General features: G+C 35.4%; 1 protein-coding gene across 4 annotated transcripts in view; it reads left to right on the forward strand.

The window, feature by feature from the left end:
• Nucleotides 1-13,253, forward strand: part of cyc (basic helix-loop-helix ARNT-like protein cyc) — a 323,518-nt gene that overhangs the window by 102,321 nt on the left and 207,944 nt on the right. For all 4 annotated transcript variants that reach the window (XM_081727689.1, XM_081727685.1, XM_081727687.1 and 1 more), the window contains one exon: nucleotides 8,498-8,568. The gene's annotated coding sequence lies outside the window, so the exon portion shown is untranslated. The remainder of the gene's footprint in view (nucleotides 1-8,497; nucleotides 8,569-13,253) is intronic.

Below are 13,253 nucleotides of genomic sequence, written 5' to 3' on the forward strand. Positions count from 1 at the left end.
AAGCAACTTTGGATTCTTTATAAAACAACAGGCATTCAGGCATACAATTTGGTTTCGTTTCGTGTGTTTAGGCTTAATATCGAGGTAAGAAGACTTTCGCATAAAGTGACATCCGAACCGCTACTTGGTCTACACTTGAAAGAAGGGTTGTGGTTCGACCGAGAAATTGAACATGGGATGCCTTGATTAAAAGGTGAAAAGGAGAGGAAACTAATGCAGATGGTTTGATAAGTGAAAACGGGAGATAAAATTAATGCAGATGGTTTGAAACGTGGAAATATCATCATTAAGTTCATACGATTTAAAGAATTTTTCGTTCTTTTTTTCTTGGTTTAAACCAGTCTTTTTTTTTTTAAAAAAAAAAAACATCTGGTTTAAACCAAGATTTAAACCATGGTTTAAACCACCTTGGTTTAAATTAGGCAACTCTGACTGTCCGTATGTTTCCATCTATACGTATTTTCCGCATGACTGTATATAGGCGGTAAGTATCTCATATATAGATGGACGTATGTAACATATAGCTGACGTATGTAACATACGTATATGCATGTAATATACGGAAGATTGTTCAATGTCAGACATCTAGCAGCTGCATTTTGTAATATCTAAGCAGAAAAAGGCATATATATGTAGCATATGGATAATGTAATGCTCCGTGCAGATTTCAGTAGTAAACTAACGGATTCCGTATATTTGTACAATATACCGCTGTCCGGATAACGGATTTTTCTCAGTGTAGGAAGTGGGTTTCACTTTGGTACTTTTTAGACTACATGAAACGATCCCCTACACCCTACATCAAAATGAGGACTTTCTGGTTCTCTAAGTAAGGTCCAAATACATTTTCCGTATGAAGTGGTTTTTGGAATAAAACCCGTGATTAACTTACAAAAACTACTTTTTGTTTCACCATTATCATCAAATGCTCTATCTGTAAATTGTGGCTCTCTTTTCAGCACGAAAATCTGATATGTGACCTTTGGTTCACACTGTACAAGTATCAAGACTAGCAATTTCTCGTCGCTTTTCAAAATGTTGCAAATTGTGAACTGGGGTTCAGTTTCTCGTAATTAGTGTAATGTAGCCAGTTAAACAGTAAGTGGTTCACAGAACTTCGCAATTTAATGAATGTCCTGCAGATTGTTTGTGAAGTGTTCCTTTGAACCGTATTACAGTGATGTTTCATTTTCCATTTTAGACTTCTACACTATGCTTTTCTTAAGTATCGAAAGTCTTATAAAGGGTGCCTCATAATTAACATTATTATTTTAATAATATATATATATTTTTGAATTCGTAGCTTTAGTGATAACGATGGATCTTTACTGACAATTTGTACCGAGTGATACAGCGGGTGATGCAGGCATATTTATATAATAAGCAAAATTAATTCATTGAAAATTAATCTCTTATCTCTGGCCATATATAATTTGCTAAAGCCGGATGACGTCAATGTGCAAAATGTAGTTATATATGGTTGAGTCAGATTTTGCGTAACTGCTTTGATTTAACATTCTGGTAATAACCTGATCTAATCCAATGTTGAAAATACGTATTAATAACTAGCTGACTTCTCCGGTCTTCACAGAACTTCGCAACTTCAGTATGGGAAGAATAAAAAGCTTTAAGAAATATAGATCCGAGTAGTTTAGACAATTGGCCTCTTCCCCTTCCCACTTAGTAGATTTTTTTTCGAAAACGCTGAAACACGAACTCATTTGCTTTTCCGAGTTTGTATGCCGAGTTTAATTTCCCTAATTTGAGGGCTTCTAATATACTTGATTCTTAATAATAATAATAATAATAATAATAATAATAATAATAATAATAATAATAATAATAATAATAATAATAATAATTACCCTTTAGAATCAGCGATGCTACCCTAAAATGTTATAAAATCCTATCTCCAGAAGCAGAAATCCCCATTTTGCTCTTGAATTCCCCACGCTCTACAAAATTTTCGAAATTCAGAAAATATGAAGAGTGAAACTATTATATGTACTCATTTTCTTCAATATATAAGTGAATTCAGAGCTATCGTAATCAAAGAGTTTATGAATAAGTCGTTAAGAGAGAGAGTTGCAAATATATTTTGCTGTTAGAAATGAGTATGTCCATCACAATTTTGTGACGTAATTATCTTTAATAACGTAATCTTAGATAAGACAATATTCTTTTCCTAATAATTTGGTATGGAACGTTAATTTAATGAAGATGGTTGCTTCTTGTTTAGTATTTTTATAAGGATTCTCAAGCCACTGTATAAATCACTTCCATACTAACATGTATTTTCCAGTAATAAAATTTGACAGTTAGCACTGATTTGACGTTTATTGAAGATTCGTATCTCCGTTACCTGCCCAATTAGAGAATTTTGTTGGTGTTGATGAAGCAAATGTAGAAAAACTTCATATGTGCTGTTGTGCTGCCAAAATGTCTTGAGCCGCGGCAAAAATGCGAACTAAAGCTCACACCCTCACGCGTTGAGCGAATAAGGGTTCAGCTGTTGCTAAGCGAGAGAAAGAGTACTAGCTCGGGAGAGTAATGCTCCCGGAAGTAGAAACGAGAAACACAGTTCTGATTGGTTGGCGTTATCCACTTCTTGCCACGTTGGATTAAAATAGCAGAAATCAAACGCTTGTTGCTGTACGCCTTCGTGGCCGAGTGGGCTAGCGCTATATGCTAGTAATAAAAGTCTCTTTTGGCGCGAGTTCAAACCCGGCCCGAGGAAAGTCTTTTCTTTTTACATTTTTATAACACTTATTAAATTAAAATAATATGAAAATAATACTTAAAAAGTGATTTATTTATTTTTATGCAAATAAGTAATTGTAGTACTTATGCCCTTGTACTCCATGATATAGGGCTCGTTTTCTTCCCCTTGTACTTCATGGTATAAATTTTGTGACCAACTTAAAACAACTGGCTAGGATAGCGCGTAAAACAGCTGGCTAGAGTAGCGCGCGGAAAAACGTAGTTCCGGGAGTATTACTCTCCCGAGCGGGTCGTAGAGAAAGCGAGTGGAATTCCTTCAGACGATAGCAGCGCTTGCAACGGAAGACTAGGGATCAAGTCAATGTGGTATATTTATACCAATTTCTACATAAATCCCTTTATCCTTATTGGAGAAATTAATTGGAATTTTTCCCACGGATGGGCATCGCTGCTTAGGATACGCATTTCAATAAAAGTAAAGTGACACAGCAAGTTCCAGCTCGACCTAAATTTAACTATGTTTGAAATTTATTTCAAATGGTTCAGTAGTTTCCTCACATTGGGCATTATGAATATTTGGAAATTAGCCTAAAATACTGTAGAACTTCCTTCTCTCCATATTAGAAACAGAATTTACGAATTGGACTTGTGATACGTGTCCAATTATTTTTAATAAGAGGCTTATGTACCAACTTGCATCTCTCCTAAGTTCAAAGGCTTCGGAGATCCTCTACCATTTACCCTTTAGGAGACGCATTTTAACCCAAGTGACATGATAAAAACTCAGTTCGGGGTGTTACTAACTATGTTTCAAAATTAGGATTAGAAATTAGATTTCTGCGCATTCGGAATCTATGGCCATGTTTGCCCGTCATGTATGAGGGATGACGTTCCTCGGAGATCCGGGATAGGGAAGGAAGGAAGCGACCTGGGACTTGTATGTTGGGTACAGTATTGTCAGATTCAATATAACAAACTTCCCGCTCAAAGCCTGAAATTTCCCGGTCGATTGCAAAATTTCCCACCAAGAAAGAATATTAATTAATTAATCATCAATGATTAACTAATTAATCATTATATCAATAACGTAAAATTAAAATAAAATAACTGAACAATCCATCAGAAGTACATCCTTTCCTGCGGGAGGAGAAATCTATTATAGGGCCATTCTATTTTTATCTATATTTATTTGGTATAAATATACATATTTGTGTGTGTGCTACTTCCAAGTATTATATCCCTCCATCCTTCCCCTCACTTTACCCTAACACTCAGTGAATGTCTGGTCTTAAATATAGTAAGCAAAGGGCCATAAACCCTCCCTCCTTTGTATCTTCTCGCAGAAAATTGTTAATATTAGCGCGATTAACAATCAGTTCCATTTGTTCAGTTTATAAACCTCTCTTGCTTTTCTGGTTCTTTTGACCTTGAAGAAGCTTCCAATCCATGTATTATTCCATGTACAAAGAGATGAAGATAAGGAGTGAGAAAGAGACATGAAAAGGAAGAAAAGTTGACAAAATTTCCCATTTTCAACCAAAATTTCCCACATTTCCGCCAGTGCTAAGAATTTCCCGTTTGGCGCGAAATTTCCCGCCATCTAACAACACTGGTTGGGTACCATATCGGCATTTGAATGGTGTGAATGAGGAAAAAATCTCACTCAGGATAGCTGGCCTGCAAAAGCTTTTACATTGTCCCCACTAGTCGCACTGGTCGCACCAAAGACGAGCGTTAGCCACTACAGGTTTGTCCGGGAAGTAGTAGGACTGATTTTCTCCCGCCAAAATATGAAGGGGGATGCTACTGCGCTGGTTAGGTGGTAGGGGTCTTAGCTACCAGCGCACCAGTCGCCAGTCGTCCCCAAGCTTTCACGGAGTGTAGATCGAGTTTAAAGTTAATCCCTTGTAACGTGCCGTGTCATCTACACAATGAATCATTTGTTAGAGCAGAGTTACGCGATGAAGTATTGCGTCAAACTGGGTAAAACTGCTAGTGAGATCGATGACATGATCAAGACTGTTTATGGGAGTGATGCCATGGATCGATCTAGGGGGTTTTGAGTGGCACAGATATTGTTTCGGAAGGGAAGAGATCAAGTTGAAGATGAGCAACGGTTAGGACGCCCTTCAACGGCAAAATGTGATGAAAACTTGGTTAAAGTGCGAAATCTTTTGAATGTTGACCGCAGATTGAGTGCGGGGCAGATTGATTGATGATATCAGAACAGTTAAACTTGCCAAAAATTATTGTGCACGAAATTGTGACCGAAAACTTTGGAATGAGAAAAGTTGGTACAAAATTGGTGCCGAAGGTGTTAACCAAACATGTCATCACAAAGCTTTCCCAACCACCCTACAGCTCAGATATCGCTCCTGCAGACTTTTTCCTCTTCTTCCGACTGAAAAGGATCATGAAAGGACGGCATCACAGCTCTGTCCAGGGCATTCAAGAGGCCGTAACGAGGGAGCTGAAAAGCATTCTAGTTTCTGGCATTCTAGGGAGTCTTCAGTGATTGGCAAAGTCGCTGGAAACGCTGTGTTGATGCAGAAGGGCCATATTTCGAAAACTCTTTAAGTCGATGTATCAAAATTGTGAATACATTTTTTCTTTAAAAAAAAGAAGAAAAAAAAAACAGTCCTACTACTTTCCAGACAAACTGTGTACACTACTCGGGGACACTGTTTCAAAATTAATGTCAAACTGTTCAGCGATGTAGATTTTGCACAGCGGACAAAATTCAGTCGGCTTTACTTTTAAAAATTTAAATATCAGCAGTTCAAACATTATGCGCATCCTCATTCTACAAAATTAGTAGCGTTTAGCGAAAAATAATTATCAAAGAATGGGACGTGAGCCAATCGATGTCTCATTGAACTGGACAAAATTCTCATGCGTAGTTTTTGAGAAAATCAAGAGAAACAAACTTTTTCGTAAACCTAAAAACATGATATACGATATTTTTGATTTTAGTTTAGCATCACTTCAGCAGCTAAATGAGATGCGGACCTACAGTTTAACGTGAGATCCAACTACATGAGCTTACGCCGAAAATCGAACCCAGGTCTCCCACGCCAAAGGCACGTACGCTAACCGCCTAGACACAAGGGAGCTCATGCTGCACAATAACCACGCCACTACTAAGGGAAAAAACCGAGTTGGTTTTTAGTTTAGCGGCCCTTTCAGCAGCGAGGCTATATGAAACGTGAACTTGCAGCGTAACGTGGGATCCGAACTACATGAGCTCCCGCCAAGAGATAAAAAACTAATACTGATTTATGCACACCAAGTTTTTCATTATGATACTAGGAAGACGACTGTTTACAGGGTTAATGAGATGTAACGCAAAATTATTTTAAACATTTAAACTTTAATTTTTGTTCATTTGTATTGTTGTCCAAATATAAGACATAATAAGACATTTAGAGCAGGGCCGGCCTTAGGCAATTTACTGCCCCGTAGAATGACATCAGTTACTTCGCCCTTGCTCCAGATAGAACAAATCTTAAAAAAACACGATTTTAAGTATGCTATACCATCATGAACAACGAAGAGCAGGGAAAGTGCACTCACACTCAGAAAGACCTCACTAAACACTACAAATGCAATCTTATTGCTTGTCTTTTTCTTTAAATAATAATATATTATATTTGTAAAAGATCAAGCAAACACACCTGCAGAGGAAAGATGGTAATTCTTTTTATAAAGTTTAATATTGAGTTTCCATCTCAATATATCAGTTTGCAATTCCAATACAACTAGCTCTTTTATCTTAATTTCTTGATTTCCATTCTCCCCGTATTATTATTATTATTATTATTATTATTATTATTTAAAAAAACTTGTCTCCACCTTCAATGATAAGGAACTTGTTTGTGACAAAGACAAGACTAGTTTTCATATCAAAACTGTGATAACTAACTAAATGGAACAGGTGTTCGCCACTGTTCGAGAATTGAGTTCTTGTATTTGACAGTAACCAAGCAATTTACGCTGATATTTGTTTGGCCATTTGCTTTAGCACTGTCCATCTGACCTTAAACAAATGCGACCTAAATATGATTTATAAATGTAGTATTCAAATAGAAGGTCAGCTTAGTAAATTTATAACTACCATCACCATGAAGTATGTTTCCAATAAGAAATATTCATTTTAAATAGTATAGTTATGACAGATTTTGCTGCTCCGTGCAAATACACGTGTTGCACATACTGTTAATGTGGGCTCTTAACGACAACCAGGACTTGAATGCGATGCAGTTGGTGGGTGTAAAGACCATCATGCAAGATCGACCCGTTCCCCACCACGCTATCTTGCCTCTAAGACAACTGAGTCACAGGACCAACACCAGTCCTGTCTAAGATGATTTGTGTGGTGTATTGGGCATTATGAAGAAACAATACGAAAAGACCAAGTTAAAAAGCCAATGACGAAATATTAACAAAAGTTTAAGAGAGCAGAATAACAGTAATGAGCGTAAGTTAGTGGATAACGTTCTTGAATCGCAAGCGGAATTTCCCGATGTCAAAACCTTTTTCCAGGTATTTTATTTCAATTTCACCAGACGAATGACGGAAAGGTATCTTTGGAAATAGGTCCTGGCTGACTGAATTTACTATTGTTCTTATCGATTATTGCTAAAGAATTGTAAGTTGACTTCCGCAAGCTGTAAATTCAAGTAAATACATTCAATTAAATAAATATTCAAGTAAATAAATATATTCTGCTATAACAGCAAAGAGAATCATACGTAGAAGTTTCAATTTCGTTTGGTAGATGTCAGACGCTTGAGAATATTTACTGCCATCTAACTGCACGATATGTGACTTCTGGAATTCTACAATTTTACACCTTTGCAAAGAAAATGGAAAATGGATAGCCACTGTTAAAATCACTATTACCAGTAAAGAACTTAACGGATTGACTACATTCACGAACTCAGGCGAGATAATTACAATAAGACAATCTACCTAACCTGGTATTGTAGGCAACCACACTTTCTTTGCTACTGTGCAGGTTGCATAGAAGCTAGGAAATGTTATAGATTGTAAACGGGATAAAGATACTCAGAGTTACCCCTGAAGATATTAACGGATTGACTCCATTAATGAACTCGCCAGAGATAATTACAAGAATAACTACTTATCCTTGTATTATAGGCAACCAAGGTTTCTTTGCTACTGTGCAGGTTGCATAGAAGGCAGGAATTGTTATGGATTTTAAACGGGATAAGGATATTCACCGTTACCCGTGAAGATGTTAACGGATTGACTCTATTAACGAACTCGGCCACTCTAGCTGTCTATTGCCAAAATAATCGTTAAAGAATAAACACGTGGAGTAACAGACGTATGGATGTACTAACATTACAGCTTTATATATATATATATATATATATATATATATATATATATATATATATATATATATATATATATATATATATTTCTACTTGCGTAATCCTAATAAAATAATCCTACAGATAGTTATAAGGAAACTTGTGAAGGTATTATTGAAGGACATTTTAGAAATACGATAGAAGGTGTCATTGTTTAGCCAAAAATACATATTTTGGCCACCGCATATTATAGCTTAATGATGCAATTTCGCAGGACGAGGTGAAAAATATTTTCATCCGTGTATTTTACACTTGGTTTGCGGATCACCTCTTCTCAAAATTCCTTGATCTACAATAGAATCTAATTCTTCAATAGTGTGTATATGTACTTTAGAACGTATTTTTCAATAATAACAGTAATAATAATTTCTTTTCAGATAATTTCACCATGTGGCTATGGGATTATATAAACCTTGCAAATTGCTATTGTGTCCAGTTATTTCCATAGGTAAGAAAAGTCTTAATGTTGTTTCCTGTAGATTAAAATTTCAAAACTTCCTATTTGTATATTTTGGTCGGATATTTTTGAGATCATGAGAAATACGAGGGTCTCTCAAAAAGTAAAGAATCTTGTGTAAAACAGAAAAGAAATTATGAGTAAAAGAAATATATATAGGGTACTTACAGACTACAAACCTTCAACTTACTTTCGTATATTGGTATTATGCAAATTCAAACATTTGTTACAATGCTGTACTGGCTTCTTAGCTCCCAGGTTATACGAGATTTTTTTACACTTCAGTTTCTTTGTGGGCGCACCTCATATATATATTGGCGGATCCAGGATATGATCAAGGGAGGGGCTAAACTATATTTTGCCGTTTTATCCAGTGTAAAGCAGGATTCAAGCTCATTTTATCCAGTGTATATCTGAGCTTCAAGGGGGGGCTATAGCCCCCCTTGGATCCACCCTTATATATATATATATAGTCCAATTGTTTTGGATACCTATTTATAAATTATTTGTGAGCTTTTCCCGCCAATTACTTCATTTCAACCCTTACAACACCTATGGCCTGACCGGCATTCGAACATGCGACAGATTGGTCTTGTGCTTGTTGGGTTAATTAATGCTTAAACCGCACAGTTTGTTTGTTTAAAATTGGATCCGGATTTTTTTTTTAAATTCAAACCGAATATCTTAACTGCACGGTTGTCAGTTGGTCGCCAAGAAGCACACATGCACACTTGTTTTACAGTTTACAACAAAACATTCTTTACTATCTGGATCAGTGATTCTCAACTGCTGTGTCCCGACACATTGGTTTATTGCGCAGTCTCATAATGTGCCGTCAAATTTTACCGAGTATTACAAAGAGTCACTATTTTATAGAAACTTTTAATCTTATACTATTGTAAGAGGCGTACGTAAATGGGGTTTCGGGATTTTAACGGCCCCCACCGTTGATTAAGATATTACTGTACAAGGTTATATTAAGATATATGATATTGTATATGCAAAACTCATGCGTACACTGAAAGGATTTGAGATTAAATGCTTGAATTCCCCTTGATGAAACTCTGCGTACGCCACTTACTATTATAATTTTTATATATCATTTTAATTAAAAATCAAACAAGTCTGTGGCGCTATCGTAAGCGTACATTAAAGTTTGTCATGTTAAAAAAGGTGGAGAACCACTGTGGATGATTGACATATAACCATTTTAAGTTCTATTTTTAAAAAAAGGTCAATTATAAACTCAAACAGCTCCAGCATCATTCTTATTTAATCTAGGATCATAGTTCGTACGTCAGTCTCTTTAGAATAGAACAGCCTTTCGAACGGTACCATTCACATTTCCTATCATGTCCCTGAGGCGGGAAATTTTGAGAGAAATCGAGATTTTTCTGATTTTTTCACCCAAATTTTGAGTTCCTCTGGACCCCCCTTTTGTTAACGCGCATGTTTTAAAATCATCTGAAAAATAGTAAGGGGTGCACCGAATGCATGTGCAAAATTTCAATTTTCTAGATGCAAAAGTAAGCCCGCCAAAAAATCTCCCCACAATACCCCAGATTATCGTATAACACAGGATGTCAGACATCCTTGTTTATTATAAGATCATAATTCGTATATCATTCTCTTCAAAATAGAACAGCCTTTCAAACAGTACCATTCACATGTCTTCATTATATGTCTGAGGCGGGGAAATCGCGAAAAAGGGATTTTTGTTAAAAATCTCTCTCTCTTTTTTTTTAACCTTTTTGCCCCTATGGACCCCTGTTTTAACGCAGAGATCTGACAAAATCTGATAAATACTAAGGGGTGCACTAAATGTGCGTCAAAATTTTCGATCTTCTAGGTGCAAAAGTAAGCCCACCTAAAAAATAAAAATAGGCATAAAGAAAAATATTTTTTGAACTTATTACGTCATCACCCCCTATGCCTCGATACAGAAAGGCGTGAAACCATACTTAACGTGTTCTACAATGTCTCTAGACTTAAAAAAAAAAAAAAAAAAAAACGCAGTCGAAAGCTTTATTGGTACTTTTTTTTTATTGAATATTCAGGGTACTACTTTAGTGCCTATTATATAGGTACTAGAACTTAAAAGAGATAAACATTGTGTCATTATTTCTTTGTAAGCTGGTGATTTTTATAGGTTGGAAAGTTTTCTTTGGAGCTAGAATGAGTAACTGAAGCAGGTATTCTAATAATTATAATAAATATAATAATTATAGTAAATATAATAATTTTAGTAAATGTTTAGAAGTCTTTCAATGGAGTGTTTTGGTAATGTTGCTTTTCTTTTCGTGTTACCTACTAATCTCTGTAGTTCTTTTATAACTGGTGACAAATTAGAAAGTAATTGTAATTCTACGGTTAGTTTATGTTCGTGTGTTTCTTGCCTCACAACCAGCTTTACAGGGTACTGTTCTTGAGACATTACACAACCCCAATTACAGCATAATAGTTATATCATATACTAAGCCACAAATTAAGTTCCTTTTGTCTTGATAATACGTAAATGAATTAAATTAATGAGATTATATATTTATTTCAAAGAGAAGCGAATTAGTTATGGCGTGATAAATCCAAAGGATCATCGTCGCAAATGCAAAAGTTCATGGAAGGATATGTATGGACTGTCTGAGAGTTTATACAACTCGCTGTTCGCAATCTTCTTTGGGGTTGCATAACATCTTGACCACAGATAAGCACAATAGAGACTCATATTTAGTATTGATGAATTATGCAATGATAGTACTATTAAAATTCGAGTAATTCATTATTCGAATTATGGCTTGTTCGAATATGCTCTATTCAAACAATTACTCGGATAAGAAACAAATATTTGAACGGTTATTCGAAAAAAAAATTATTCGAGTAACATATGAAATGAAATGAAATCATTGTTTTACGTCCCACGATTAAGTCGGCTAGGCTAAAGGAAACGGTGATTGCCGGCTAGGCTAAAGGAGACGGTGATGATGAGAAATGAAGGAAATAGTGGAATGAAGAAAGTGAGAGGCAACGGGAGAACCCCGAGAAAATCCATGCACATGGTGTTTGCCCACTACAAAGTTTACTTGGCGCAAGCTGGAATCGAAGCAAGGACCCTATGCACTAGAAGTGAATGCTGTACCAAAGTCGAGTAAAATATGTTCGAAAAACCCACAATTCGAATACTTTTAATAGCAATAATGTATAATAACACTATCTTTTGTTATTTGACTTTGGTACTCTAGATAGTACTAATATTATAACAGATAAGCATTATTATGCAAGATCTATGCAATTTGTATGAAAAAAAAAACTATCCTTAACCCTCTCCACTGGTCTAATGGCTAGCGCGTGCAACTTTGGCCCACGTGATCTCGGGTTCGATTCCCAGTGGGAGAGCATTAAAATGTGAAAGCGAAGCGGTGCTTCGTATTTCACAGTGAACTGTAGGTCCATGCCTCACATAGTCCTAGTGATGACAAGTGATGCGAATCTTCAACAAACAAATAACTAAAGAAACCTATCCACAATTGAAATTTAAAAGAATGATATACCGTTTTCACTAGTATACAGGATGTTTCAAAATTCCGATTATAACATTTGGAAGGGTCACTCAGTCCACGAATTGAAATCAACCTGATTGGTGTGTTGAGGCAGGAACACCCCGGAGCGAGTTGCAAGAAAATAGATTCAATTTTTAACTCAGGAATCACATATTTTTACTGATAAAAAATAAAACCAAGTTTTTTTTTTTTTTTTTTTTTTTTTTTACAGAAGTAAGGATATAGAGAGTTAACGTACCTGTCATATGTTGGAATAATCAATTTATCGATGTAGCTTTATTATTTTACGATATCATTTTAAAGAAATGTCTAAAAGAAGATGTTCTTCACGGACACAATCACTACCATCAGTTAGTTTAAACATTCAGGGCACTATGAAATGTCACAGCATATACACAAACATGGGTGATCATAGAAAGGGGGGCGGAGATGCAAGAGTGACGGTCTAAAACATTTTAATAAGAAAAAAAGTAAAGAAAAATACGTGATTAAAATATGTAGTTATTTACTTGATTACTCCTATTTAGGCCTATATGTAAAATCTGAATTAGTGTAAAATTGAATTAAAAATCAGGATACGAAAAACAACATTAAAAACCAATTACATTGTTTTCTTCACATTTTTACATGCTTTTCTTCAAGTAACAGCGGTTGATACGTGTCCTGGTTCAACTCCGTTCTCAAATTTTGTAACCTTATTTCAACATATTTCTCAGCGTCATAGAATAATGAAATTTTGCACAGTATAATAAGTCGGGTGATGAAATAGTATTGGATTGTGTGTACTTCTATATATTTATATACTGTATATTTATTAAATAAGTTATTAATGTTGCGTATATACACTGTATATTCTTTTTCGTTATGCAACCCGAAATGCTCCGGAGTTAGCATGTACAATATAATTTGCAGGAGATCTTTGCAAATTATGAAGCACGGTGGATTTCAGGAACTGATTAAATGTGAAAATATAATAAAAAGTAAAACAAAAGAAAATTAAAGAAATGTTTTTAAGAATATGTTTTCTTCAAAAATAAAACAACTTATACTAAAAACTAAAAGAAATCTTTGGTGTTCTAAAAATGGCGCCCACAAACAACACAGCGCTATTCTTTAGAAAGT

The sequence above is a fragment of the Thermobia domestica genome, chromosome 10, assembly GCF_964235325.1.
Source record: "Thermobia domestica chromosome 10, izTheDome1.hap1.1, whole genome shotgun sequence".
NCBI classification, from domain to species: Eukaryota; Metazoa; Arthropoda; class Insecta; order Zygentoma; family Lepismatidae; genus Thermobia; species Thermobia domestica.